The 24,924-nt window shown below is 42.8% G+C and overlaps 1 protein-coding gene across 8 annotated transcripts in view; it reads left to right on the top strand.

The window, feature by feature from the left end:
* Positions 1-23,399: 23,399 nt before the first annotated feature.
* Positions 23,400-24,924, top strand: part of LOC118083707 (melanopsin) — a 67,055-nt gene continuing 65,530 nt past the window's right edge. For 5 of the 8 annotated variants that reach the window (XM_088660507.1, XM_088660506.1, XM_088660512.1 and 2 more), the window contains exon 1: positions 23,587-23,725. The gene's annotated coding sequence lies outside the window, so the exon portion shown is untranslated. Of the gene's footprint in view, positions 23,454-23,586; positions 23,726-24,924 lie in introns of those variants that run through there. The other 3 variants (XM_088660508.1, XM_088660509.1, XM_088660510.1) reach the window with 3 other exon arrangements.

Here is a 24,924-nt window from a genome sequence, read left to right as displayed (position 1 = left end):
CTTGCTGTCACAGATGGGGTGTTGGCTACTCCCGAGTAAGCACTCCACATATCCTCTGGATTTTCATAGTTTTATTGTGCATGCTATATACAGTGGTGAGATGTCTCAAATCATGTCTGCTCTGCATGGGGCAGAAGCCCACAATGGCGTCTCGTGGGCTCTGACCCCCCTTTTAAGACTCCAAACGCCCCTCCTCCTTGCTCTATGGGTCCTCCGTGGTCCCAAACCAGGCTCCTGAGGTGCCGTTCTCCCTCCTCCCTCCTTTCCAGCCCCTGCTGAAGCTAGCTCCTCCCCTGCTTCCCTGCTACCAACCTGGAGCTGAGCCACCAGGACTCTGCAGAGCCCTGGACCCGTCTTAACCCTTCCTGTTCCTGATTTGAACTCCCAGACTTGCTGCTGCTCTCCCATCTGGTGGAAGTAAGCAGAGTGGGCTGCTCTCTGCAAGCCCTCTCTCTTACATGTTGCATAGAAAGTAGATGCTCCATCACTGAGCCACAGTCCGTATCCAAAGGACTGTTTGACCTGACAGTCTAAACCCTAAAGAAATGGCCAAAATGTGATAAAAAGGTTTTCTTACTTAAAAATTTCCACTTAGGCTGAAATTCTAAGGGGGGGGGAATCCGAAGATGGAGGCACTGAGCACTCTGCCAGACGTGTCAACACAGGGGAACTGAGAACCAATAGCCATTCTTGCATTCCTCTTTCCTGGTTTCTTTGTTTTTCCTTGTACATTTTCCCTCCCATTGATATCCATCAGTTGGGAAAACAATTATGGCAGCTCCAGGGATGGTGTCATTTGTTCCTTGTTCCAGGGGGAATGGATTCCACAGGCTGGCACCACCACTAAAAAGGCCCTCTCTCCATCTAGCCACCAGTAATGGATCAATTCCTGTATAGCAAAAATGAAAATACATCCCCAAAGCACCTGTATGATAGGAAATACTCAGAATACCAGGATGAATGAATTCCCTACAGATCTACACAGCCAAACTCCAGGAGCTTCAATATGGAGCCTTCTGCTTACTACCGTGTTTCTCCTTTTTTAAGACGTAGGCATAATATAAGACATAGCAGGATTTCTAAGCAATTGTGCGATATAAGCCATAACCCGAAAATAAGACATAGTGATAGACCCTTCCCCCCTCCCGCCAGCAAACTCCCCCCCCCTAAAAATCTCTCCCCATTTTGCTGTCGCTCCAAAGACACGTATTTCTTTTAAAAGCTTGTAAAAATGCACCGAAGAGCCATAGCTGCTGGTTGCTGCAGACTCGTGATTTCCCCTCCCGTTCGATTTTTTTTTTTTTAGCTAGGCTGTGTGAGTGAAGAGGAGAAAAGTGGCATTTGCGGTGGGGAGGAGATGAAACAGGAGGAAGAAAAGAGGGGCGATTGAAGACGCTGCCTTCCCCTTTAGGGAGAGACTCTGTGTGCGCGTCTCTCTCTCTCTCTCTCTCTCTCCCCTGCGTGTCTCTCTCTCTCTCTCTCTCTCTCTCACACACACACACACACACACACACACACACACACACACACAGAGCCCACCTCTCGCTTCCCCCCACCTTCCCCCCTTTTAAAAACCTTTTAAAAAGTGAGGATTCTTTTTCTTTCTATTGCTTGTCTGTAGAGCTGCCCCTTTAAGGATTTTTACTGGTACCGGGATCGCTGCCGGTGGCTTCTCGCTGTTTAGGAGCTGCTAAAAGTTAACATTTTGTGGGTAAGAGAAGCAGTTAGGACCAGCAGATTATCTCACCCCGCTTTCCTGCTGGCTCAATTGCTACAATTGCTACCATTTACCATTTTAATTGCTGCTCAACTGCCTTGTTTTCTACAGTATCTCTTATCAGCCGGTAGCCTCTTTGCTATCAGTGCTACAAAGTGCTACATTGTTGGAACTTTCGCTCTTAAGTCTTGGGCTGGCTGGTAGAGATCCTTATTTGCTATACGTACTGCATCACACAGATAGATTCCATTATACTGTACTGGTTTAAATTTAAGAAGCTCCAGTGTAGCAGATTGCTATTAAGTGAGTCCCCACCTGGGAGGAGAGAGAGAGAGAGAGCAGCCCTTCGGAGGAGCTCCCTCCCTCCCTCCCTCACGAACATCCCAGGGCCGGGGAGAGAGGGCTGGGCCAGGGACGCACACACTTCCCTTCCCTCAGACTCCCTCTCACGGAGTTTGGTGGTGGCTGTTGCCCGTCCTTTTCTTTCAGTCAAGAATCCTGCCCCGCAGGGAGCCAGGGAGCAAGAGGGGCACTGCTCCTGACGTAATAAAAACAAGACATTCCCTGAAAATAAGCCACCCAGTGTTTTTTTGAGGGAAAAAAGTTATAAGACGGTGTCTTAAAATGTGAGAAACACGGTATGAAAAATGCCAAGCTAGTCAATAAAATTTTGTCAGTCATTCAAATTTATTTTCTAAAAACCACCAGTCATCACAAAAGCTAAGCAACCAACAAAACCAATTTGGGTCAGAGTGATGCACATCGATTTATTTCCTTCCTGACTTTAGCAGAACTGAAATGAACAGTTGCAAAATTATGGAACACAATATATTTTCAGTAGTTGATGTAAATACTTGTCTTCCAGCTTCAATACATTGAATTTGGAATTGAAATTGAAATGCAGGTTGTGGGAATAATTTCAAAGCTCAACAGACCAGTTCTATCAACCTCTCTGCTCAGAAGTAAAAACCAAAAAGAATATTGTGGCACAATGAAGATTAACAAATTTATGATGGCATAAGCTTCATGGACTAGAGTTTGTTGGATGCATAAACTTTAGAGCCCCTGAGCAGTGCAACTCACATTAAAAAACGGCCAAAATTAGAGTGAGTGAGAGAAAATTTCTCAGTCAACATGAAGTGCAATGCATAAAAAATCTCTCCTGAATGTAGGTGTCAAAGCACTTGCTCAGTCAAGTATATCTAAATGCTTGTTTACTTCCCTTTTAGTGTTTCTTTTTAAACTGTTTCCAGTGAGGAATCTGCAGAGACGTTGTTCATATCCTTTTCCCCCAAATGTACTTCCCATGCATTTCAAAGATTTCCTATAGTAATTTTGTAGTTATACTGACTGCAGAGAGAGATCTGCTTTTTAAAGGATTCATATAAAAATGGCCATAATTCATATTACTGGGATGTAAAATTTGCGGAAATTACCAGCAGGTGTTTGGGTCACATTTGCACCCTGCTTATTTTTTAAGGGTGTGATATACATAGGAGTACAGTGTTCTTCAGATGTTGTTGGACTACAATTCCCATAATTCCTGAGCAGTGGCTGCATGAGCACAGCAAAAACTGTCAAGTTACAATCAGGGCTTACCCAAGTCTTCCTGAGGTGAAGGAGAAGATGGCGTTTCCACACATAGGAACACACACTTCCATGTACCAGGCTTTGGAAATGGGGCAGTTCATGTCTCCTAAGTTATGTACATAAGACATTCAGAACATTGTAAAGAGGTTTCCAGGAAAGGATCAGGCTACTTGCTTACCAATCCCTTTGAAGGATATGCAATCATTCTCCCCCAGTCTAAGTGGTATTTGCTTAATTTATTTGAAGATAACTAGGTTAATATCCTAAATTCCTAAAACTGGAAATGATTTGTATTGTGGACGTTTGAGACCAATGCACTTAGTAGCAAAATAAATGATTTCTTGCAGCTTAAGCACTGGGTTAATGTGATCCACCACTGCCCGCTATTTCATTTTGCAGCAGATGGATTTCGAGAATGAAAAGGAGAATCCTATAATGTCTCATTCTATATGGCAAAGCAGGCCGAGTGTGCTTCTGAAATGCTTCCGAAATCCTTAAAGCAATTTCTAACATTTGTACGGTGCCCTTAGCATTTTGTTTTATCTCCACAACAGTATGCTTAAAAAGGAGGTCCCACTGTGAAACAGTGATTTGCCCATGGCCACCCAGTAAGCTCTGTAGCTAAAGGCTGCCTCACACTTCACTGGTATTGTAAATAGGTTTCTCCTGACTTTTGCCTCAAGGCAGGCTCCCAATTCTATGCCTTCCCATGGAAGCTGACACCAGAGGGAGTAAAGATTGGTTCTGAATCTTAATGGGAACTGATGCTGAAATCCAGAGTTCTAACTACACAGATGAAATGCTCCTACCCGGAAGCTGCTGTACAAAACAAACAAACAAAAACCCGGTCTCCAAATTTATTTTCCTCCTCCAGCTGCTTTCAGTACAGTGGAACCTCAGTTGTCAGGCGTAATCTGTTCCAGAAGACCGTTTGACTTCCGAAACGTTCGACAACCGAGGCACAAAGGGCTGTCGGTAATTTCAATGGTGAAAATTGAGAAACACGCCTTGGAAGCCATTCAACGTCTGAGGCATGTTCAAAAACGGAAGGTTTTCAGCATTCGGGTTCCAAAACATTCGGCTTTCGAGGCACTCAAAAACCAAAGTTCTACTGTAGTTGAATGCACTGTGCTGTGGTAGGCTGCAGTCATGGGTTGTAAGTGTTTGCCCAGGCTTTGTGTTTCCTTTGGAACTGAGGCAAAACGGAGACACTGGTGTCTTTATGATATATGTTTTATTTACATATATAACCTGAGCCTAATGTGGAGTGATTCAGAGCACTGACTCCACAAAAGGGTCTTGCTTCTCCCATAGGCACAGTCCTGGATTCAAATAGGAATCAGCCATGCTCTGTCTCCTTTCTGCATCGTAAAAAACCAGCCCATTTGTAGTGAAAATTTTCCCATTTTGTTTTTGTAGAGGCAACCAAAATGGTCAAAGGCCTGGAAACGATGCCTTATGAGGAACGGCTTAGGGAGCTGGGTATGTTTAGCCTGGAGAACAGAAGGTTAAGGGGTGATATGATAGCCATGTTCAAATATATTAAAGGATGTCATATGGAGGAGGGAGAAAGATTGTTTTCTGCTGCTCCAGAGAAGCGGACACGGAGCAATGGATTCAAACTTCAAGAAAGAAGATTCCACCTAAACATTAGGAAGAACTTCCTGACAGTAAGAGCTGTTCGGCAGTGGAATTTGCTACCAAGGAGTGTGGTGGAGTCTCCTTCTTTGGAGGTCTTTAAGCAGAGGCTTGACAGGCATATGTCAAGAATGCTTTGATGGTGTTTCCTGCTTGGCAGGGGGTTGGACTGGATGGCCCTTGTGGTCTCTTCCAACTCTATGGTTCTATGATTCTATGACTCATGTCCTCCCCATTTTAAATTACATCTCCTTATGCCATTAAGATGCAATGTGATGTCTGTGCGTTCTTTTTTGTCAAGACAGAAGAATGAATCAGCTTTATCCTGACCATACTATCATGGATGTGTCAGTAAACGTTAGGGATAGTGAACCACTGGTGTGTGCTGATGATTCTCCACGGCCTTTGCTGTTCCCAATCTCTTTGAAAGTGGACAGGAGGGGAACATTAAAGAAGATGAGAACATTAATTAAATGGCATACTTTCTTGATGAATTCTGAGGCTCTCCTCTTTATTTGAAAGCACCGACTAAATCCAGAGGAAGTCAGATGGATTAAAATTAAATCCCAAGATTTAGTTGGGCAGATGTTTGTTTTGGAAGGTTTGCAGGCTATTATTGGATCAGCAAATCATGGTACAATTCTGTACAGGCTCCTTTCTCAATAGACCTACAAATATTGCCGAATCACTACCCTGACCCCACCTCACCTCATCTCCACTTCCCCCTCCCCCTTCAATATCAGTGGTTAACAGACAAGCCATATTATTCTTAATGCTCATTCCAGTGCAATGTTTCTGAAAAAAAGGCTGAGGACAGTTCATTCATCTGCGAGAGGTTTAACATAAAGCTTGCATTAAATCACAGCATTTGCATGGAGGGCAGAGAACTTGGAAAGTGTTTGTGCTCCTGTAGCTGAATTTTAGCAATAATTTCTCCTTTGAGATATACATGGAATGTGGTGCTGTGAATAAGACGTTTTTGGCCATCTGTCACCATTAACTATGTAGGGAGCAGGATGAAAACATTGGGCTTGCTAGGTGTACAGCGGCAGAGCAAATAGCTACATATTGAAGACATGTACAGAGCCATAAACACACAAGGTGCATGAAGCATAGAGGCATCTGATGCATAGAGGCAGTCAAACTGGACTTTACCTACCCTGAGATTGAGTTTTGGGATGGCGAGAGGAAAGCCAGGCATGCTGCAGGCAGCTGGCTGTCCCAAGATGGACCAATGCCAGTGTGGGGTTCTTCCCTTTGGTGTCTTCCCTTTGGTGTCTCCCATTCTGTTGGAAAAACTGGGTGCTCCTGCAGCCCCCTCTGTCCAAGCATCCTCCGGTATGCACAGCTCTGGAAAAGGCATTTCCCTTCTCCAGTGCGCTCAGCGACATATACCAGATGGTATATGCACACTAATCTTCTAGCATCACACAGCAACAAGCATGAGACATCGTAGAGCTAATCTACGTATTTATTTATTTACACACTATGTACAGACAAAGAATTATGGCGTCCTCTCTCTTCAGCTCCGAGAGAGAACAGGCACAAGTAAAAGTGAAAGTACATTACAAAGTACATACCACGGAAGAGATAAGACTGTCTTCCGTTTCCCACACTCTTCTCAGACAGGCATGTCATTTATACCAGTTACAAATGCATGCAGCGGAGGAGTGAAATTGCTAACAGATATCACCCCAATGGAAGTGGCAAATAGATGCAGGGTGGACCCCAAGAGGCAGGGAAGTGGGGAATCACCCAGCATGAAAGACTGGAAGAGGAAAGGAACACTTCCAAGTTAGAGCTGGGATAGTCTGTCATTTTCTGTGGGGGCAGAAGCGATTAACAGCTACTTTTGTATAGAGAGAAAATTGTTATTGTTCTTTAGATACGCTGATTATGATTTTCCCTCCCTGATTTTTAGGTTAAAAAGGTAAAGGGACCCCTGACCATTAGGTCCAGTCGTGACCGACTCTGGGGTTGCGCGCTCATCTCGCATTATTGGCCAAGGGAGCCGGCGTATAGCTTCCAGGTCATGTGGCCAGCATGACAAAGCTGCTTTCTGGCGAACCAGAGCAGCACACGGAAACGCCGTTTACCTTCCCGCTGTAGCGGTTCCTATTTATCTACTTGCATTTTGACGTGCTTTCGAACTGCTAGGTTGGCAGGATTTTTAGGTTGTTGGTGTTAAATATGGATTATATTTTATACCTGTACTTGAGATTAATAGGTAATAATTTACGTTACAAAACTCTGCATTTTACTGTGTCTTTCTTCTTTTAAATAACATCTCTCTAATTGTTTCAGTTTTTTGTACTGTATAGATATAATGTTATGTATGGACATGCAGCATGGGATTCAAGTAAGCTGGGTCCCCCCTGTACCCCTAAATCTGCTCTGGCTTAGGGGGATGCATAACAGGTTTAGGGGCATGCAGGAGGCATTCTATGAGTGTACTTGATTCTCTACATTCAGAACCCACTTAGTGCTATGTTGAACGCCACCCATGTTGTTTATTATGATCTGTGTTGTAAACCAAGCTGTGGCCTTCTGGTGAAGGGCGTCATACAAGTTTAACAACTAAATAAATACCATATTAGATAAAGTCCAAGCATCACCTGAGTACAGTATTCTGTTTCTCACAGTGGCCAACTAGATATCTCTAGGAAGCTCACTGTTGTTGTTGTTGTTGTCATCTGTCTGTCTTGAGAGGCAATGGAGTGCAACTATGGAGGTGCAGTGAAACCACTTGGGAATCACAGCGCCTGCTGTGGCTACAGAGACCACTTGGGAATCACAGCGCCTGCTGTGGCTACAGAGACCAGTAACTTGTAACTGCTGCCTCCCATGTTGCTCTTGCTGTGTTAGCAGCAGACAGAAAAGTTTGTTTTGCTGGGCAGGCTGGGTCAACAAGTGTTTTCTTTTTCTTTTTCCCTGCCAGCCAAATGGTTAACAAACGGCAGCTTATGATTGGCTGGGGTTCCAGGAGGGGGGGTTGAAAAGGAGAGGATTTGGAGAGACAGTTTTTAGGTTGGGATAGAGGTTGGGAGATAGGGAGTGAGAGGAAAGAGAGAGTTGGTTCTGGGTAGAAACATCCACTCTGAGGAATATATCAAAAGCTAGAGAAAGGAGACTCTGAGCTTAGTGTGAAGGACAGTGTGGTGTCCTGTAAGAGTAATTAGGCCAGGAATTAACTGGGAGGCTGAGGAGCCAGGAGAAGTAGAAGCTGTGAGAATACAGTCTACTTAGGACTCATTCCAGTCAGGAGGGGAGAGATTCTTCTAGAAAGAGAAATCTCCCAAACCAGTTAAGAGGGGTGTGGTGATCCTTTGGGTCTGTTACTTGGAGTACCTCAGGAGTAGGGTTGTCAAGGGGGTGTGTAACTGACAGGAAGTACCACCTTGTTTAAGAACCAAAGTATTAAGCAGCAACAGCTGTGCAACAACTGAGAAAGAACTGAAGTGAAATAACATTATAATCTAAAGTACCCTGTGTTTTACTCACTTTGTGTCATAAACTTCCTTTGTTTAATAAAATCTTTCTTGTTTATTTGATCACATCCTGCCTGAGACTTCAAATAATGAAGTTTTCCCTCACACAAGTCCCCCACAAGATAATCTGGGGTAGTTGGTATGAATTAATGGAATTGGTGTTCTGTGAGGCAGGTGCATTAATATTTAAGTGAAGGCAGGCCCAATGGTGCCAGGGGTAAAAATGCCGTTGCGTCGTCACAACCTCTCTGGGGCTCAAGCCTGGGTAGTGTGTATGGAGGTCCTGGGCTGCGCAGATGCTAAGACATCCCCACCCCTGGCCTTGCTGGTGTGGTCCAAAGGGAAGCAGAGCAATATGTTTGGCATTAGTTTGACTGCAGCTTGCTTTCTTAATGGCCCGTCACCTTTCCTTTGTTTTATTAATGGTTGGCTACGTCATCAGGAAACTAGCCTGGCTTATATTTTAACACTTGCTGGGTCCATGAGTTAGAAAGGTCTGGCACCCACAAACCCCTAATGCCATGTATTCCGCTTTGTTGGTCCGAAATCGTCTGCTAATCAGTTTCATTGGAAACTCTCTGGAATTATTTGGAAAGAGAGAAAAATCTATGTTTGTCCACTTTAGTTGTCGTATCTAAAATGAAAATTGCAAACTTTTGAACATGTGAGCCAGGCCCGAACAGAGGTAAAGGAAGAAAAGGCAGGTGATATACCTGCAGCCTACAGACTGGTGGGGTGGGAAGAGTGAAATACAAAAGGAGATTGTCAAGGACTTAAGGTCAAAAGGCTCCCGGGTTGCTGACTGTCTGCTGGTCTGTTCTTTAATTTTCTTAACAAAATCTAAATTCCCAGGTTGCTCTCTAATGGATGCCTTTTAGGTTATGTTATGAATTGACACTAAGAGTTTCCCCCTGGCACATGGCCCTTAAAAATGCATTGTCTAGATATGGTTTCTCACTTTAAAAATTAATAGCAGAATTATCTGACCTCTGGAAATGTCAAGATGAGAGTGACATACAATTTTGCAGGAAAAGAACATGCAACAATAAATAATCTCTGCAATGCATAAAGCCCAACACACTTTGATTAATCCCTGTTTCTGTGAACCATCCGGTGTCAAAGGCTATATAAGCTTTCAAACCAGGGAAGCACTCATTTTCTTAAAGAGACAAATGTGTCAATTCCCTCAGGGATTCTGCAAAGTTTGGTGATTTCACGCATCCTCTTTTTAAGCTGTAGTGTTCTTAATTTTTCACCTTCCATTTAAAAGCAAGTAGGATATAATTGAAGTGCAGCATCTCATTTGTCCATATGGACTAGTCTCCAATAAATAAATCAACAAGTTGGAAGGGAAGTTGGAGGTGATCCAGTCTAACTCCTTGCTCAGTACAGGATCTGCGATGCAGCAGGACACAACCACAGCATCCCTGACAGATGGCTGTATAGTACTTGCCCCACATCTCATCAGAAGGCAGTAATCTCCAGAGTCCAGAAGCACTTACTGCAATGATATCTCTCCTAGTGTTCAGCTGAAATAGACTTCCCAGCAATGTCCTCCCTTGGGTTCTGTGTTCTGGAGCAGCAGAGAAGTCTTTAAGAAGGTACAGGCAGGATTGGGTATTGTGGCTATGTGTGACTCCTGAGACAAAGATGTACAACTGGGGAGTTTGTGGTAAATTCAAGAGTTTCAACCTCATTTTTTCCCCTTGTTGTTAGCTCTCATGGCAGCAAAGATATGGGGGAAATCAGGAGTTAAGCAATCAAGCAAGTAGTAAGCTATGGAGCTTTATTATTATTTTAAACTTTATTGTTATTTTTAAGGCACATGGTATAAACTGCATGATGTTTTAAGTTGCAATTCTTCTCTTCTACTTTTTGGAATAATGTCAAAATAAGGATATTCTTGGGTGGGGGACTTGGGGTGCTTTCAGGGTGCCATTTTTTTGGGCGGGGAGATAAATCACATGCTGGCAAATTCGGGTTGATTTATTAGAATTGATCAAAAGCTCTCATGCAACAACCCACCCACCCCCATGTTTGGACTTTCAATGGCAAGTGTGAGAAAATACTTCTTTTGATGCACCATCAAACCATACCACAAACAGATAGCTAATCACACTATAAATAAACCAGGCTGAATGCTGAATAAACAGGTCTTCTGGGAGCATCATTGAACATGTCCTCTAACTGGCAGCTGACAAGGAGTAACATTATGAGGAAGCCAGAATGGGGGAGACCCAGTCTCCCCTTTGCTCCTCCTGTATTTCAGATTGCATGTAATTTCGTTTTTATTTCACGTCCCGCTTAGCCACAAAAGAATTGGACCCAAATCATCTTGTCGTACATAAGCATTTCATAGCATAACAGTAAAAACTCTGTCATTGCTATCCATATCTACTCATTGAACTCAGTAGGACATAATCCCAGGAATGTAGCCATTGGATTGCAGCTGTAGTGGCAGTGACATTTCCCTGAAGAACATAAGAAGAGGGCCCTTGCTGGACCAGTCACCAACCAGATTCCTGTGCGAAGCCCATAAGCTTCAAATAAGCATAGTAACAATATAGGTAAAGGGTAAAGGGGCCCCTGACCACCAGGTCCAGTCGTGTCCGACTCTGGGGTTGCGGCGCTCATCTCGCTCTATAGGCCGAGGGAGCTGGCGTTTGTCCGCAGACATCTTCCGGGTCATGTGGCCAGCATGACAAAGCTGCTTCTGGCGAACCAGAGCAGCGCCCGGAAACGCCGTTTACCTTCCTGCCGGAGCGGTCCCTATTTATCTACTTGCACTTTGACGTGCTTTCGAACTGCTAGGTGGGCAGGAGCTGGGACCGAGCAACGGGAGCTCACCCCGTTGCAGGGATTCAAACCGCCGACCTTCTGATCAGCAAGCCCTAGGCTCTGTGGTTTAACCCACAGCGCCACCTGGGTCCCATAGTAACAATATATCCATAAGCAAATTCAATAAGCAACTAAGCATTATATTAACATCTCACTGTAAATGAAATATATCACCATTTCAGTAATATTTGATCTGATCAGCTCTGCAACAGCAGCAGGAGGGGGTGGGAATGCATAGATGGAAGTAAAAGAAGCAAAAACATTTCCAGTGGCGTAAATTGCATATGGAAATCAATCAGCAGTGGCAATACTATCATATAACACTCAGGAAACAGTAATTGGCCTATTTTTTTCATAAGCAAAAATTGGCGTGTGGGAAGCAGCTTTGCTTCATATGCAATTATTCCTCATGAGTGCATATATGGACACCGTGACACTGAATCAAATTATTTAAACTTGCTGGGTGAAACAAACATTTTCAGGTGACACGGTGTCACAATTGTAGGTGCCGATATGATTCCAATAGGAACAGAGTTCCGGAGTATTTGTGCCATTATGCTGAAAGCAGGTGTATAAAGGAATCTGATTAAATACTTTGAAAACGACCCCTGCCACTGCACAGATTTCTATAGTAGTCCCCCCCCCCCCAAAAAAAAGTTAGACCAGAATGGTATAATGACTTCGATATAAACATGGGGCTCTCCTTGACCTGTGGCAAAAGAAAGAACTGAAGAGGAAAAGGTTAGTTCAGCAAGTTTGTCAAGGATATTTGCTGCCGCTGGAGAAGGGTTTCCAGATGGGTCTTTGGGTCTTTTTTTGTCTCTGTCTGTCTGGTGCTGTGAGGCAAATGTGTGAAGTAGTACATCACATCTTTCCCCTGCAATATTCACCTTCCGCATATCACCAGGGACAAAGTGGTGGGGTTTATTTTTTTGGCTGCCCTTGCTGGATTCAATCTATCCTTCTCCTGCTTCCTCCTCTATCTTATATCATCTGTTTACCCAGGAAATGGTTGTCTTATTTTCATTTCAAATGCCTGTCTTTCTTTCTTGGCTGTGCTATTTCCCAGATGGCTGGTGGAGATCAACAGGCTCTCAATTGAACATCTGTTCACATCTTCCTCCACGCTGTGTATAATGGGGCCCTGCTTCTTGGCCACACCATTCCCATCCTACTTCCAGTGTTTATGAGGTCTGCTGTGAGATGCCTTCTCAAAGGGCTGCAGGTTCTCCATGCAGTTGAGAGCACTCCGTGATTCAGAATCCTGATCTCATGGACCAATTGCACCTGCTCATTTAAACACACATAGCTGCCCTCTGAACAGGGAGATACAGTATTACAAAACTCGGTCAACATAGTCCTGCTCCATCCTCCACACATGGAGAGCTATATGATTAGAGATCTCGTCTCATTGCAACATATCACTGGTGCTCTCTTTTGCAGAGGGTGGTGAACCACCAACTCCAGACTTTCCCACCCCACCATAGCTGCCCAGTAGAAAAATGTATTGAGTTTTTGCTAATGTGCTGAATCCTGATTAGCACAGGTGGTCTTCAGCAGAATTTCCTGAAGTCAATTGCTTTTAAAAAAATTTAAACTTTTAAAAAATTATTTGCAGGTCAATTTAAGGTTGTTAGCATCCGTTCTTCTTGGGAGACAGTGGAAGAGTGTGCCTTCAAGGGTAAAGTCAAACTGTTGGAGAGTTAGAGCACCTACAGTGGCTCTAGAGACAGCAGAGACGGGTTTTATTGCAGGTGGGGCAATTGAAGGCGTCCAGTTTTGCCGCCGCAGGTGTACCATGACATTTCTTCTGTCTGCACTCCTCCCAGCAGTCTTTCCTCCTCTGGTCACTGCTGTGGATAAATGACCTGACTGTCCATCAAAAGCATACGAATCAATCTGGCTAACCTGATTCAAATACACACAAAAACAAATATCACTACAGCCACCCAAATACAACCAACCACAACCTAGACCACTCCCCAAACTCTCTCACCATCAAGGAAACACAGCAAACGAATAGTAAGAGAACCCAGACAAGTGACGCTGACACAAAACTCCACACATACAAAGAAGACTGAAAATATAACCACCCGACCCCACCCCGCTCACTCCCCCTCCCCCTCTTTTCTTCCTAACCTAACATTGTATGTAACACTAATGTCTCACAACAAATGAAACTGAATTGTAGAAAACACAACTTGAAAAAAGAGATAACGCATGTGTTTTTGTACACTAAGAAATCATTGATAATTATTATTTTTTAAATCACCTGTCTCCAGGCACATCTTCAAGGGATTCCTGTATGGTTGGGGTTAATGTTGGCAGCCTTCATATCATGTCTGCAGACTTCTTTGTAACACAAAGTTGGTCTGCCAGCAGGCCTAGTGCCTGAAGCGCTAGGTAAACCCATTGGAACTAGGCTGGGAAATCAAGCCACTGGATAAAGACTTAAAGCTCATCCTTCTTTAGAAACAGCAGGTAGGCCATTAATATAATAAAGTGCCTTGACTGCATTGCTGCTCTACAAAATCATTTGACATTATATTTTATGTGCAGCAGCCATTGCATCACAATTCCTTGCTGCACTGGGAAGGTAATGTCAGGAGTTGACATGAGAGGAGACCATTTTGCCTGCTGCGGAAACTGGTTCAGTACTGGTGCAAGAGGGGGACCTATGGTGTTATGGTCATGGAGTCATCCCTGTGACCTCAGACTTCTGATACTACCTCCACAATGTGAGATGGAACACCACTAAGGTGAATTCCACACAGTCAAGGAAACGTCAGAAGGAGCCCGAAAAGAATCATAATGGGTAGACTGAGATATGATCAAAAGCAATGAAAGTTTTGCTGACAATGAACGAAGTTTACGGGTAGAGAAGAGGAATCCTAAATTTACTTCAGCTGACAAATTGTTCCATGACTGGAACTATCTTTGACCTAGCTTCCTACATGGCCTATTAAGCCAACGTTAATCAATGAGATCTAATTGTGGTTACTCATGGGCCTGTGAAAGCTCTGCTCCCCATACTGTGCAAATCGATGTAAGCATATGCAAAAGCAGCTGAATCAGAGTAATTCAAAAGATACCAGATCTGCTCAGGCTGCTATTAAAAAAAAGATACAACAGATATTACTTCTTAGGCCACTCCACTTCGGAAATGTTTCGTTTCATTCCTCCTTTACCAAAGGGAAATCTAACTTGTTCCTTAAATATATATGAACATCTTTTCCAGTTACAGTATGGAAGGGGATTCCTTTTGAGTCTCAAACCCCAGCACATCTGATAAAGGCCTTGAGCCATAATTGCCTGTCTGGGGTGGGTCTTACAGCCCCTCAATCTGCCAGTCATTTAAGTCATAGTCAGTCATTAAAAAATAATAATGTTCGATGAACACTTGTGAGGGATCTAGGTTTGTGCCCTTCCCATGTGTGTTCAATGAATAAAATAATAATAATAATAATAATAATAATAATAATAATAATAATAATAATTTGTACCCCGCCCATCTGGCTGGGTTTCCCCAGCCACTCTGGGTGGCTTCCAACAAAAATTTAAAATACATTAAAATGTCACACATTAAAAACTTCCCTGAACAGGGCTGCCTTCAAATGTATTCTAAATGTCAGGTAGTTACTTATCTCTTTGACATCTGATGGGAGGGTGTTCCACAAGGCGGGCGCCACTACCAAGAAGGCCCTCTGCCTGGTTCCCTGTAGCTTTACTTCTCGCAATGAGGGAACCGCCAGAAGGCCCTCGGCGCTGGACCTCAGTGTCCGGGCAGAACAATGGGGGAGGAGACGCTCCTTCAGGTATGCCTGAACAGAGCTTCTGCACATACAGCTGTAAATGGAAGCGGTCTCAGATGTTTAATGAACACACATGCTGAGGGAGAGGAGGAGCTTCCTGCTGCAATACTGTTCCCTCTCCCTCTACATGCATAAATTGGATACTGCTGTTGAATGAGTAAATAGAGCACTAGTCAGAAGGGGGATTCCTCAAAGACCTTCCAGGGGTGAAGAATGCCTAGTAAGGCAGCTCAGGTAGAAGGAGAGAGAGAACCATCCCTCCAAGGACCTCATTAAATAGGGCAAAATTCAAAGCCAGTCAACAGCAACAAAGGCCTTGGGTGTTTTCTTTTTAACTTTTCAAACCAAATACGATTTAAGTAACTTTTTCGTTAAGAGAACACAACAGATTGATTTTACAACCAACCATGAAATTAGACAAATCCAATAGTTTTGTGAGAAACTGTGTCTGATCTAATTAAGATCAATGTAATGGGCTGCTTGCAGCCTAGAAGCAAATCAGTTATTAGCTTTCATTTGATTGCATTCTGATACAACTCGGGTTGTGTATGTTTTAACTTAGAAAGATTTGTCACTAAACTACTGTAGTTCATTTTGGCATAGAATACTCTCTAACCTCATTATTTTTGTCCTACAACTTTACTAACAAACAGCTTTATTTCTCATATTATTTATTGTTGATGTTAGTATAATCTTGATGTTCAGGTAATATAATCTCTATTATTTATCAGTAATGAAACATTGATGGTATTGTTGTTGTTGGCATCAGTCTGTCTCGAGAGACAATGGAGTGCGTCTCCAGGGGTGAAGTCAAACCAGGAGTAGCCAGAATGAGATACTCTGGATTTGTGTCGAGTTTACCCCTTAGCATTTTCTTCTCTAACAATATCTGGAAGGCTATTGTGAGAACAGGATGTTTGACTGGAAGGGTCTTTGGTTTGACCCATATGGGCTCGTCTTATGATCCTTGTCCCTGCTCTTAGAAAGCCCAATCCCTCTTCAGTAATTAATAATCAGGAAGAGGGAGGCATAACGCACACACCCTTGTTCTCATTTCATTATATCTAATGGCCAAAATGTAATATGATAGAATAGGCCAAAAATATGTGTTCTTTCCTGTCCTACTTCCCAAAATGCAACTCTTGCACTCCTTTGTACACATTTATAAATAAAAATGTATTTGTTGGAAATACTAACACAGAAGCCCTTTCCTCCCCCCGCACAGTTCCAGAGGATGAAATGCCTAATGCCTGAGAGTGAGATTATTGTCTCAGTACCTGGTTCTCTAATCGAACAATTGTGGAGCATTAGATGGGGAAAGGACATAATAGCACTTCTAACTGTGTCAAAGTGCTGATCCGCTTACCGCATAAGCTGTGCAGCCATTTCTGGATACTTTAGCCAAAGTTATGTCTATTTCCCTGCTGATGGGCTTCCCAGAAGCATCTGTCTGGGAAACAAGATGCTGGACTAGTTCTAGCAGGACTCATATTATGTTCTTTATTTCCCTTGAACCAACCCAGAACCTCTGGTAGTCACCTGGGACCTCTCTCTGTATGCCTATTCGATAGGAGGCCTGGAGGGTAGTAGTACAAGAATGGGCCTTTTCAGTGGCAGCTCCCTGCTTGTGGAGTACTCATCTCGGCAAAGCTCACCTAGCGCCATCTTTTTCTGTTTTTAGGCACCAGGCAAATACTTTCCATTTTATCTGAGTTTGGGCCATTAATTTGAAGGGATTCCTCTATCAGTGGGGCAGGATCTGCAAGACCTGTCTTTTGTTTGGAGAAATGTAGTTTTAAGGTTGTGTCTGTTGTAATTGGTTTTAATGTTTATATTGTGTTTGTAAACAGCTTTGCGTCATTATCATTATTTACCCCTGCAAAGGCACTTACGTATATGTCTTATCTACGTATTACAGTACAAAATAGGAGCTGAAGTAGCCATTGCAATCTTCCAAGAGCAGCTCTGCCTTGAAATTCTTTGAGCGATCTCAAGGGATCTCTGATCTTCTTGAGAATTCTTTCCATGTGCATTTCTTTGCTCAGGTAGGCATAAGCAAAATGCTTCTTATCTTCTGCCCAGATTCTATATTTGTGTTTTGTTTTTCCACCGTTGTGGCTGCTGATTCATCCCTCTTGATATATACCCTACAGGATATCTAATCTGACCTCAGTATGCCCTTTTGCGACCAATATTGCTTCAACAATTCATAGCCTCAGAAAGGGATTGAACAGTATTTTGCTGGCTGATCAACTTGAGCAGCTACAAGGCCATGAGCTCAGCTTTGAGTGTTGAACCTTAGCTGCAAACATCGAAACACTGATTCTCCCTGACTTCAGAGCCTGGTGGGAAAGAAGCAAATGGTTCAAAATAAAATGAAACCTAGTGCTTAAAATTAAAAAATATTTTGAAGAGTGAAACTTCACGATGCTACAGAAGAAGCCTTTGTCTTTTGATTCTCTAATGATTCCTGCTAGACTTCAGTTGTTATCTTGGCAGCCCCAATGAAATTTATGTCACAGAGCATTGCCAAATTACCTCTGGCAATCCCAACTTCCACCTTAGCTGGGATTGTGGCTCATTTCCCAGTCTGCCACCCACACCCCAATTGCCCCAGCGAGCTGTTTTGTCCCTTCTCACACAGGTCTGCCCAGCCCCTGCCTCTCCTGTGGGGTGGTGACTTCAGTGCTGCTAACACAGCAGTTTGACTTCACCCCTGGAAGATCATTCCATTGTCTCTTGATACAGATGAATGCCAACAACTTGCAAAATTCAGATAATTGAAAAAAATGCTATTGCAACTTGCAAAATTCAGATAAGTGCAAATTTTGGAAGGATGGCTATACTTTGGTTTGTGCATTGTTTCAGGAATTGCAAATTAAACCAAGTTCACCTTTAACTGTGAATTGGTTTGGATGTCTCCCCCATCTCTAGGTAGCCAATATCGTGCCAGCACATTGATGGGCACCGGCTCATTGACCATTGGCCATGCTAGCTAGAGTTCAACAATGTCTGGATGGCATCATTTGGCTGTCCCCAAAACCATTGACTTGTCATTGTCTTCACCCCCATTGATCCACTTTTGCTTGTAACCTCTTAACAGTGCTTTTGAGTTTTAGAAAAAGTTGACGGAACGTAAAACAGGACTGGATGTAAGATTTGGCAACTAAAAAAGCCAGAAAACTGAAGGAAAATTTTGGATGAAGGTGAAAGAATTGCACAGCATATTTTATAGAATTCTCTCTGTGTGCCAATTTCCCTTTATATGAAAGAGACTTGGTTTCCTGCTCAGTGAAATGTTGGCAGTCCCCTTCTTTTTCTCTCACTGTAGACGAATTCATTAGCTTGCTTTTTGGTCTATCTTGCTATTGCAGCATTCATTAGGCCTTCCCAAAGCTGTGCCTGGCTGGATGTTGGTATTCAGAGTGCAGCCTGGCTGTTGGATTGATCCTTGTGTTACACTAAAAAGCTGTAATTTCCAAAATGACAGTTCCTATTAGGTGGCTGCTTGCTTTAACCAACTGTTCAGTGCTGGACATACTGAACATAGCCCAGGGAAAATTAACTGCATATTAAGTCTCACTGAAATAAGTGTCCAATTTAAAACTTTATTATGATTTATTTTTGGTGGGAACTCAAGTATTCAGGCATTGTGAAGTAACTGTGCGCTGCCCCTTAAGGACAACCCAGCCTGCAGACTTTTGCCTCCACCTCCTTCTCATTTCACCCTAGGAAAAGCCCTACTGCAGTCCTGGATAATGAGCCCTGCCAGTGAGTTGCATAGAACCCTGTGTAGAAACCATTTAAGTTAGAATCAGCATGGAGGCTGCCCATTCTTACACTGTATTTGGAAATAATTTCAGCCAAAGATTTCATGAGTTTCATATTTAATCATGAGTTTGTTTTGTGAGTTGTACATCTCAGGCAGGAACAATTTGTTGTTGTTGTTTAGTCGTTTCATCGTGTCCGACTCTTCCTGACCCCATGGACCAGAGCATGCCAGGCACTCCTGTCTTGCACTGCCTCCCGCAGTTTGGTCAAACTCATGTCCGTAACTTCGAGAACACTGTCCAACCATCTCGCCCTCTGCCGTCCCCTTCTCCTTGTGCCCTCCATCTTTCCCAACATCAGGGTCTTTTCCAGGGAATCTTCTCTTCTCATGTGGTGGCCAAAGTATTGGAGCCTCAGCTTCACGATCTGTCCTTCCAGTGAGCACTCAGGGCTGATTTCCTTCAGAATGGATAGGTTTGATCTTCTTGCAGTCCATGGGACTCTCAAGAGTCTCCTCCAGCACCATAATTCAAAAGCATCAATTCTTCGGCTAATAATGCCGTATTTTATAATAACAATTTAAATGGTGATGCTGTTAATATCACAGTAGAAAAATGTACAATTTGATCTGAATTAAGTCCCATGGTAAATGTTGATGGTGTCTGTGTGTGTCTTTGTGTGTGTGTGTGTGTGTGTGTGTGTGTGTGTGTGTGTATTACTTCAGTTGTTGTTGAGCATCACCTTCAATGAGATGGAACTTTGGCCTAGTTTATTTGGTTAAAATAACATATTTATAAACTATTTGTCTGTACTAGGAATAGCGAATGCATCCTATGTGAATCTGTTCTTTGGCTTTACAAAAGTTCTGCCTGTGTTGGAAGCAGCTGTACCTTAAACCACTAACTTCCTGGACAATGACAGCTCCCTTTCTCAAGCTCTGGGAGGAAGACCTTTCATTGCCTACAGACAACCACCCAATCTTAAACAACTCCTCACCCACAATAATACAACCACCAGACTTAACATGGACACTGGTACCAGAGCCTGCAATAAACCCAGATGCCAACTTTGCTGCCACATACACCCGGACAACATCATTACTAGCCCCAACAACATCCAACATACCATCTCAGGACTATTCAATTGCTCATCTTCTAACATTGTGTATGCCATCAAATGCCAACAGTGCCCTTCAGCTCTCTATATTGGACAAACAGGCCAAACCCTACGCCAAAGGATAAATGGACATAAATTTGACATCAGGAATCACAAGACAGAGAAACCAGCAGGAGAACACTTCAATCTCCCAGGACATTCTATACAAGATCTCAACGCAGCTGTTTTATTACAGAAAAATTTCAGGAACAGACTGGAAAGAGAAGTTGCTGAATTGGAACTCATTACCAAGCTTAAAACCATGGAGCCACCTGGGATGAATAAAGACATCGGATTCTTATCTCATTATGCATGATCAAGCTTTCTTTAGCGCCCCAGCCCTTGTTTTTTCCCCCAGGACCAATTGCAGTCATCAGCAGTCGTTAACAGCCATCTACAGGTTTACCACTCCCATCAGCCCATCACCCATTCCCATCACCCCCACCCTCTGAATATACATAAGGGTTTGGTGGATTCTGTTTCAGTGTATCTGACGAAGTGTGCATGCACACGGAAGCTCATACCAAAATTAAAACTTAGTTGGTCTTTAAGGTGCTACTGAAGGAATTTTTTTATTTTGCTTCGACTCAGACCAACACGGCTACCTACCTGTAACACTAACTTCCTATTTAGCATTCTGCAGTATGGGACAGAAGTACAATCTACCTATTTCAGTGCTCAGCATATCTCCACCAAAAGGAGGTTATTAGTCCTCCCTAACACGGTCTTAGAGGATTAGGCAAAATGATGGTGATGATAATAAATGTTAGACTAATTCTATCATAGAAATTAAAAAATCAGCCTTATAGGTTTTGGTCCTTTGCCTCCCCCCCATAAAATATTTGAGGAAGCTGGGCACCCCCAAAGTTGATGGGCATTGCCCATCAAATGCTGTGCATGTGCCGCATCTTGTGATTATGTGGGGTGGGGCATCTCTGCCCCCCCCCCCAATATTTGATTCACACTTCAGATAGTAAAGCTGTCTGGGAGTATACTAGATCCTTGTCATAACTATGCTCTTGCCATGGTTAACAGCATTCTTGAGCAGCATGGTGGCCTAAAAGAATACTTAGTTCTGAGCTTTATTGATTAGTTTATTGAACTCTCCGTGTGTGAGTATGTACAGGAGCCGATTGTGCAACAGGATAAGGCTAATTCAAAAACCTTCCATGAATTCTCTGCCACTGATTTTATGTTACAAGAATTCAGGTGGCAAAGTCACAGGGCCTCTTTTCTTTATATTTCCCAATGAACAAAAGACATTTCATAACCTTTACAAATAAGGAAGAGGAGGGCCAACTTGTGCCACTGGCATTCTGGGCTATCTAGACATTGTATTCAGCAATCTTTGTACTTAAATTGCTTAACCCATGTAATGAACAATACTTACCTTGGCATTGTTGTGTGCTGCATATTGTCGCCTGAGGGGGGAGCTGGGTTTTTATTGTAAACCGAATAAACATATAAATAAATAAAACAAGGAACAAAGCACTAAGGTGCTCCCTTTTGCATGTTGAAGGTCCCAGCTTCAATCCTCAGCATCTCCAGGTAAAATTGAGACCCTGCAAACCATGAAGAAATGCTGTCAATCAGTGTTGACAATACTGAGTTAGTAGACCAATGGTCTGATTCAGTATAATAAAGGAACCTCCTATGCACCTTTGATAAACCTCTAATGCTGTGGTCTGCGTAGCTGGAATGACTTTATCAGGAGGGAGATAATTTAAAGGCAAGAACAAGCTTAAGGATCCTGGCTGGCCCTGTGGGAGGAGAAGAGGGTAGAGGGAGTCTGCATGACCTTGGGGCAGAGTATGGCTCTTTCTTGCTCATGCATGTTGTGTCATGTCATGCAGCAATCACATTGGACCAGCAAATGAATACAGTGTTGGGACAGGAATACAATTCACTTAGTTGCTTGCTGATATTGAGTCCTGATAGTCAACTGATGTTATTTTCTAAAGCAAAACTGAAGTTGCTTGTTCAATGGCTTTCGGCGGGTAGATTTTTCTTCAGTAAGATTGTTCCTAGTGCTTCTAAATCTCACAGTATATAAACTCAGGGATGCTAAACCTTATGGTGCCTGTCCCCTTTACGTTCTGGGCAGGCTTCTCCAATAAGGGGGCTCCGGCAGGTATTTTGTATCAGCTTTCTCAGCTGGCATGATTGGCTTTCATTTTCCAAATAAGCAAAACTGTACCGTTTTGCTTCAGGGGACTTGTTTGGAGCCTCCAGTTTGCTGCTGGAGTGCTAAATTGATAGCACTCTGTCGATGTCCCTAGCCTAGAAGTGCCAAAAAAGAGAAAAAAACATCACCACAGGATTTTAAGAACCATTTGTTTTGAGCAAGGAAAAAAGGAATCTTCCCAGCATTATACTGGTGCTAAGTGTTTATAGTGAACAGTTGGAATTTAGCCTACAGGGTTTGTTGCTTTTGCTGTTGCTGCTGAGCAGACAGAAGCTGGGCTTCTAAGATCCCTGCAATGACCAGTGAAGTCAGTGCGATGTGGGGGGCTGGAATATTGAGTCCTATTGAATTCAGTGGGGCTTGCTTCAAATTAAGTGGGTTTAGGATTGCAACCCAAGTCATGCTTAGCATAACCCCATTGAAATCAATGGAACATAATGGCGCACTTGACTCCCACTCATTTCAAAAGGTCTACTCTAAGCAGGGCCAAGTCTGAATCCAATCCATTTATTGGTCAATGCATCTGCCTCTTGTTTAGTACCAGTGTCTTATCTGCTGCTAAAGTAATGTGTTCTGTCATGTGATTACCAGAAACTGTAGTTCAAGCTGGTCTTCATTTTGAAAAATGCTATGCTTCCTGCCTGTATTTATGCAGTGTTGTTCGTTTGCCTTCTGCACGGCTTGATAAAAATTTAAACCCAACAACACTTTTTAAAAAAGCAATTTCAAATATTCAAATATATCTAGAACACAGCTGGAAACTCAATGGGGTAGAACTATGTGATTAACATTCATCTGATTAGCCTTTAGGGCTAAAACAAAATCAATGAGTGTCTGTTTGGTTGATGGGTTTTGGACAAGGAGGTAATTTTTAAGGATCATTCCAATTAGATCTGCATCATCACTAAGACATTTTAATCACCTTCTGCAAAGAGATGATGGAGATTATGAGAGTTTACTATGGAAAGTGTTTTGATTTTAAAATGAACCAGCAAAAGCTTGGTCCATTGTTAAGTCTTACTTGTAGGACACTTCTGACATAAATCCATGCTTCTACAAATTGCCAGAAATCAGGAGCCGTGATGTCATACCTCTAGCTATGCCCACTCAGCCATGTATTCTTAGTACTGACAATCAAGTGAATGATTTATTCCACCTTCCTCGGACTTGTTACCTTGGCATCAACTTGGAAAACATAACGCAACCACAGCCCTGCACATGATGCATGTTACACTTAAGCATTGGATTACTTTTATATGGTAGGGACTCTGCACAATATAAGACTAGGGGAAAAGTAACGATTGCAAATACTTTTTACTCTTTGGTGTTATAATGGGGAAGGGGTATAATATGTGTTTTTTTGGTGGCATGTCCTAACTTCAAATTGTTAACATAATTCAGAAGCTGTGGCTCTTTGAGGTGCTGGGTGGTAAACTGCTGTTTTGCTGGCACAGCTAGGGCATGCCTTCTATAGGATGGTTTCATTCTTTCCACGTGTGCAGCTGGAATGCAGATGAGGTCCCTTGAAAAGGTAGGTGCATTTGAAATGGAGTGACAATTGCCATTGCTCAAGCTGGATATGAGAGAAGTCATTTGTCACAGATCTTTAACCTGCTGCTAAGCTGTTAGACCAAGAAATTGTGGCACCACTTGAAAAATATTAATATGCAAGCACTTCATTTGCAGCTGGATCTGCTACTATTTGCAAAATGTATATGACTGCATCTTGGCAAACACTATACATCTATAACAAACACTGGGGGCATGATCTTAGATAACTATAAAAGAAATAATTGCTTGAGAAATATTCATATGCAGTATTTCAAATGCAACTATACCGGTAGCAAATAGTTAAGAATATAAGGACATAGGAAAAGCCTGCTGGATCTTTGCCTCGTTCACCGCAGTTGTACTCTGAGGTCTTGTTTACTAGAACCCAGTGGTTTTTTGTCCCACCGTGAGTTGAAAGGCAGCACCCCATGTTGATTTGATTGCAGTTCGGGGCATTAGTACAATACTGCTCACACTTGTAAGTCAAACATTAAGACAAGCACCCTGCACATCAGCCTATCGACTAGATAGAATAATTGCTGCTGCTCTAATCACTTAATGCTCATTGCAATCATTCTGGCTGGATGTGAGGAGAAGTCATTTGTTGCAGATATTTGTCCTGCTGCTAAACCATTGGACCAGGAAATTGTGGCACCACTTGAAAAATATTGATATGCAAGCACTTCATTTGCAGCTGGACCTGCTACTATTTGCAAAATGTATATGAATGCATCTTGGCAAACACACATCTATAACAAACACTGAGGGCACTATCTTTTTTTAAAAAAATAACCATCAATTAGATAACTATAAAAGAGACAATTGCTTGAAACAAAAACAAACAAACAAAACCACTTCTTAGCCTCCATAGCTATATTAACCCACTGTTTCTATTGGACCAACACCTTGGCTTTTTCATGATCTAAAGCACTGCACCAGAACTGCACAATTGCAGTGCCTGGAGACAGACAATCAGGTTGTGTATCCAGAACAGGAATGACGGCTGGAAGGAGCGCAGAGAGAAATGTCATAGTGCATCTGCACCAGTGAAACTGGACTGGAAACTGGTGCTGTAACTCTCCAATGGTTTGCCAAGGGAATCCAACACAGACACCTGGGTTTTTCAGGAGTCTTCAATATAAAGTCTGTGACCTCTCCAATATATAAAATTAAAAGCAA

The sequence above is a fragment of the Zootoca vivipara genome, chromosome Z1 (assembly GCF_965207765.1).
Source record: "Zootoca vivipara chromosome Z1, rZooViv2.hap1.1, whole genome shotgun sequence".
Classification (NCBI taxonomy): domain Eukaryota; kingdom Metazoa; phylum Chordata; class Lepidosauria; order Squamata; family Lacertidae; genus Zootoca; species Zootoca vivipara.
Note: the sequence above shows the minus strand (reverse complement) of the source record. Positions and strands in the feature narration are given on the sequence as shown.